Source organism: Podarcis filfolensis (assembly GCF_964270895.1).
Source record: "Podarcis filfolensis genome assembly, chromosome: 2".
NCBI lineage: Eukaryota > Metazoa > Chordata > Lepidosauria > Squamata > Lacertidae > Podarcis > Podarcis filfolensis.
The window spans coordinates 83,589,591-83,595,986 of NC_139605.1; positions in this window are offsets into that span (position 1 = coordinate 83,589,591).

The following is a 6,396-nucleotide window of genomic DNA, read 5'->3' on the forward strand; positions in this document are numbered from 1 at the left end:
GCTGTGAAGTCATTTTCCCCCTGTTATGTTTCAGGTTGCATTTTATGTTACAGTCTACATACGCCAGAATCTAGGCCCTGCAGAAAACCTTACATCTCTAACTATGGGAGATTTATTGTTCTGCATTTTAAGGATTATTACATAAACTGCTGTGGTGTGTTTTTTTCAATAGAGAAAGCAGGATATACATTTTCCATATACATAAACAAAATTTTCTTATTAGGTTGGTAATTCTAATTCTTCATACATGTCCAAAATCTTATTGCGATGGGAATTCTAAAATAATAAGATGCTGGATGGAGCTTAGAAGTTCAGCCTTACTCAGTGCAATGTGAAGCGTTTTCCTGCATTCACTCTCCATCTCTCTGTGTCATTTAAACGTAAGCGTACGTGGGAAGATCGTTTTGACATTTCACTTTTTGTCTGAAAATGTCAAACTTCTGCAATGCAGTTGTCCAGCTTTTCATCCTCCTAAAAGGGGTGGCGGCAATGGATCCCTTGTGAAATCACATCCCTTCTATAATGATAAAAGAATCTTGGATGCACTATCATGGGTAAGCAAAATAATATCTTAGTCCTGACACCATGGTGACAATAGCCTGGGAGTAACTTTGCTTGGGCACCCTTCAAAATCTGCAGTTTGAATAGATTGCTAAAAAAAAAAAAATGGCAGAGAAAGACGGAGTGTGGGTGGAAGCTAAAATACACCCACAGTTTGCCTCACACTTACAGAAGGCCTCACAAATTGCAATATTTTGAAATGTGATTTATTGACTACATCAGGAACATGTCGACACTAATTCCAAAACCTTTTGTTGTTATATTAGCTTGTGGAGTGATGGAATGGAAATTAATATATATTTTTTGGCAGCTGGAGATACACATTGCTGAAGGCTGTTGTGCTGTGGTTTGATAAGGAATCCCCACAGAGAAAGCAGCAAGGCAGGCCAGAAGTTTCAGGACCACGGATAGCTCCAAGTGAGCAACTTGCTTCACCTAGACCTAGAGTACACAGAGGCCTTTAAAGCCAGACTAACTTTTCTAGGCTCTGCCATATAAGTTAGGAACATTGACTTTCCAGGTGTTGCTGAACTACAACTACCGTTAGCATGTTCAATGTACAAGGGTGATGGGAGATGTCAAACAACAACATACTGAGCGCCACAGCTTCCCCATTACTGCTCTATTCCAGGTTCTTAAAGGGCCAACTCTCTGGCCTGAAGATAGGTAGTCCCCCTCTGTTCCATAGCCTCTCACCTGGTGTGCGCCCTGCCCTGCTGGAGTGTTGAGGTTCTGGGGGGAAGCATTTGGTACCTTACACTCAGGTGAGGGTCCTGGCTCTGGCCCTGATGGTACAGGCTGTTTTTCTGGGAACTCCTCTCTGACAGTCTCAGGCATGGTGGTCTCCTGCTCTACAGCAGCAAACTCAGAGTCTGGTGCCTCTGTAGTCTCTGAGTTGTATCTATTGAAGTTCCTCCCCCTCCATGGCTGCAATCACTTTCAATCACTTTGAATCACTCAGAGAGATCCTTCTCATTTTCAAACTGATGGTGTGGAAGAGGTGAACTGATACTGCTAAAAATTTGATTTAAAAATAAACAAATGCTTCTATGGGGTGGGCAGGATGAATGACTCAGTCATTTAAGGGAACTGAGCTATGAGCCTGTGGTGAGAGAAAGTGGCATGGATGAACTGAAATTGTTGTAGATGCAATCATGTCTGTCTATACCGAGATAGGAGGAGGAAAGGGAAGAAATGATTGTGTCTGCTATAACTGATAGAACAATTATACACAATAATAGAACAAATTAACTGGAAGGCATCTGAGAGTAATATTTTCTAACCTCTTGTCTTTTAAGGGGTATGAGGGACACGGGTGGCGCTGTGAGTTAAACCACAGAGCCTAGGACTTGCCAATCAGAAGGTCGGCGGTTCGAATCCCCACGATGGGGTGAGCTCCCGTTGCTTGGTCCCTGCTCGTGCCAACCTAGCAGTTCGAAAGCACATCAAAGTGCAAGTAGATAAATAGGTACCGCTCCTGTGGGAAGGTAAACGGCATTTCCGTGCACTGCTCTGGTTCGCCAGAAGCGGCTTAGTCATGCTGGCCACATGACCCGGAAGCTGTACGCCGGCTCCCTCGGCCAATAAAGCGAGATGAGCGCTGCAACCCCAGAGTCGGTCATGACTGGACCTAATGGTCAGGGGTCCCTTTACCTTTACCTTAGGTATATCTGGGGATGTGTGGGAGGTATTATTGTTTTGCAGATTATTTTATTTTAGGTGTCTAGTGAGTGGCGATGGGAATGGGGAGCAGGGATGGGGATTGTGGTGTTGTTTCACATGCATCCACTGAACAAACTTGATTTACCCTCATCTGATGGAAAGAACCACGCTTGCCCATTAGGTTCATGGAGAGGGTAAGCTCCAAGGTGTTTTCAGTGATTTTCCATCAAGCAGCTCTTTGATGCCTGCCATCTTGACAGCCTGTGGGTGGCTTGTTTCAGCACCCTTTATGCACACTCAACCCTGTAGCAGTTCTTGCAGAGACAAGGCTAAGGGTGGGGTCAAATCTCTTAACCTCTCCCTGATGAACCATCAGAGTAGCTCGGAGCTTAGGATGGGCTCCCCCGCCCCCCTGCACATTCCACACTTCTTCCCTTGTCTGCGTTCACAATGGCCACCATATTTGCAGAGTGTCCTGACTGCACACAGAAACACAGCATGTTGTGGGGCTTTCTGTGTGTTATAGCAGCAGGAGGGGAACTGCTTCCCTGTGGCATCATTCATGGCCTGCCTGCCACACTCAGAAGCTGAGCACCATGTGGCTTCTTCCCTCTCTGCCCTCAGTTCTAATTACTACACTGGAAGCAAATTACTGCCTAGGAAAGACAGGAGCAACTGACCACATGGTGCAGAGCTGTTCAATGTTACAGCAGTGGTAGCTTCTTTAAAGGACTCAGGGCATATGTCTATGCAACAAATTTACATAAATTTGCATATTCATACACACAAAGAGAGAGATCCATCAGAGGAATGGGAAAGAGACCCAGGGTTTGGGGCAAAAGAACCAGGTTTTGGGCCCATCCGCTAGCTAGCGAAACCCTTGGATGTAGCCATGGAAAAGCCATTATAGCCTCTGCTATAATAAAAAGGGACCCATGAACAAGAAGCTTATTTCACCATTAGCAAATGGGTTTCACAAAGAAGTAAGGAGAAGTTAATGATTCCAGACACCTCCATGCAGACAGGCAAGTGCAACTCGTAGCTTTTAATGAGGTTCTTAAATTGGGCCTCCGTCAAAGGGAGCTGACAGCAGTGCAACTTGATACAAACAGGTCCCAGAAGCTGGTACAGCATCTCATTATAAACCTAGATGTGATAATGGTTTATCGAGAGTGCAATGAGATTAAGGGCCACTATCTTGGACATTTGAATGCCCTTTTTACCCATTGTTGTCTTTTTAATTGTATATATTGCTTGTTTTATGTTGCTATGGCCATTGGCTAATGCGAATAAAGTTTATCTATCTATCTATCTATCATCTATCTATCTATCAACCTAGATGTGAGCCAGATGTGTGTGAAAGTGGGCTGCAGTGTACGATTCCACTGGGAAATACATTCCTATGAAGGGCTTTGCTAGTGTAGAACTACTGCAGTGCTCTTTGTGCTTCCTGGCACTGCAAATTCTGTTTTGTAAGGCTTCCCCTCTTTCTTTAAAGTAGGTGTGTGCCCATCTTTCAAAATTAACTGATACTATGAATGAGCATACCTCAGAAATTCCTGTTCTCACAATTGGGGAGCCTTACTTTTCCCACTCATACATAGCCATTTGGAGAACAACCAAATACGATGTCCTTAAGCTAGGTGAGTTCAGGGATGAAACCCGCACCTTCCATTTCCCCATTCCTACCCCCAGGCCTCAATTAATTCAAAGCTGCATGTCGCTGCACAAAAAAGAAAGCAGTACAAGGTGCGCATTTGAAAAGATGCCAACCAAAAAAAAAACACCTGCAACTCAGCTCTGCAGATGTATTCAAATTTATGGGGTCAGAGAAACTCAAGGCATTTGTGTCTTTTCCTTTGTGAGATGGGGAAAGGGGTGCTTTCTGTCTATTCTGGAGGATTCACTAAATAGGTTCCTGCATTGCAGGGGGTTGGACTATATGATCCTTGGGTCCCTTCCAACTCTACAGTTCTATGAGTCTACGGTTTGTGGCAAAGCCACAGCCAAATCAAGGTTCTGGACAAGCTTCTCTGAAAGAGTTCTGCCAGGACTTAGAATAAGTGTATATATAAGACAGGCAGGCACATACAACTGATACGTGCCCATGTGTGGCCATCACTGATGAAGCTAGCATCCTGTGTGCCTTAGCCATTTAGAACAGTAGCCTTTCTTCTTCTCCCCTCATCTCATCCTAATCACTTCCAATTCATCTCATTTGGACACTATGCTATTCACTTCTTGCAGCTGCGATTTTCATTTTCCTTCCTAGCTGGAGCACAAAGCCATTAGCACAGGTTTCTAATCTGAGCCTTTGATCCACATTAGCCCTCTGAGCTTGAATTCATTTTGTGAAGTAGTGTTTGTAAAAGGGTGCATATTACACCCATTAGCCATTGCTTGCCGAGCTCATGTGACACCCACTTCCCTCCCAGCCTTGACTTCTGACCTTTGGGGTTTGATCTCTTAACTATTGCCAGATAGGGTGGCCATTTAAGCACCACAAAATGCATCATCAAAAAGGAGAAAAGAGAACACAGATTTGCATAAAATGTGCATATGATCATTTATATGTATAGATGAAAGCTTAGAAATAGTTACTGTAATTTAAATAGAAATACAATACATCTCACCATAGCAGGGAAGATTGTGGCGAGATGACCTGTGCCCATTTTGTTGCCCAGGCATTCCTTGTTCTTGGAGTTCTTTATCTTCAAACCTGACTTGGACCAGACAGCCTTCTAGATGTTGCTGAACGGCAGCTCTCATCATCCCTGGTCATTGGTCATGCTGGTTGGGCTGATGGGAGTTGTAGGTCAGCAGATTCTGGAGAGGTGAAAGTTCTCCCACACCGGATATAGAGGATGCTTTCAAATAGAGGGCTGTCCTCTGATAGGCCTTCAAAAAGTAGGTCTATCCTATCCCCAAGCATGGCCACCCTAACTCCAAGCGTGTGAGAAACAATCCTGGATACCCCCCAGAAGCTATTCCACCAAGCTGGGAAATAGGAAATCAAAGGAGGACATAATGCTAAGGCAGAGGTCCCTGTGCTTCTCTGTCTAGCTGCAGCACTTCAAACATAGAAATGAATGCACAGAGATTCTGCAGCTGGGCCTCACTTCAATTTGACAGCCAAATAGTAAAGGTAAAGGGACCCCTGACCATTAGGTCCAGTCATGACTGACTCTGGGGTTGCAGCACTCATCTCACTTTATTGGCCGAGGGAGCCGGCGTACAGCTTCCAGGTCACGTGGCCAGCATGACTAAGCCACTTCTGACGAACCAAAGCAGCGCACAGAAATGCCGTTTACCTTCCCGCCGGAGTGGTACCTATTTATCTACTTGTACTTTGACGTGCTTTTGAACTGCTAGGTTGGCAGGAGCTGGGACCGAGCAACGGGAGATCACCCCGTCACGGGGATTCAAACCGCCAACCTTCCAATCGGCAAGTCCTAGGCTCTGTGGTTTAACCCACAGCGCCACCCACATCCCGACAGCCAATAGACCTCCTCAATTCCAATTCATGGCCCGGTCCCTCTAACACAAGTGGCATTCGGTGTCATAAAGATGACAGCTTGGAAGACCAAGCTTTTGGCTTTTTCTGCCCCTGACAGAAGTGCTCACCACTTGCCTTGGTGCCAGAAGCATGAGCAGTGGAGAGGAAAGCTGAAACTCCCAGGGATGCCTTGGCAATTTCCTTGAGACCTGTGGGAAAGTGACCTGGAGAAGAGAATGCTCTGGGCAGACTGTTTAGGTACATAGGATGTTGCTTTATAGTAAGTCCGACTCTTGGTCCACTTAGCTCATTAGTATCTACATTGACCAGCAGTGGCTCTCTAGGATTTCGGTCAAAGAGTCTCTCCTAGCCCTCTCTGGAGAGATTGAAGCTGAGACCTTCTGCATGGTAAGCAGATATTCTACCAGTGAGTTACATCCCACCCACTAGATTTGAAGTGTGAAAGTGCTCCAGTTTGACCAATTGGCGATAGAATGAGGCATCTCAAGAGGAAGGGCCGCAGAGTTCAAGGCAGGAAGCAGAGGGCACAAGAGCACTTTTCAAATATATAAATGGCTGCCATAAAAAAGAGGAAGAGTGCAAGTTTGCAACTAAGGGAAAAGACAAGAAGCAGCGGGTGAAGGTTCAGTTGTAGCAAACTGATATGAAGCATATTT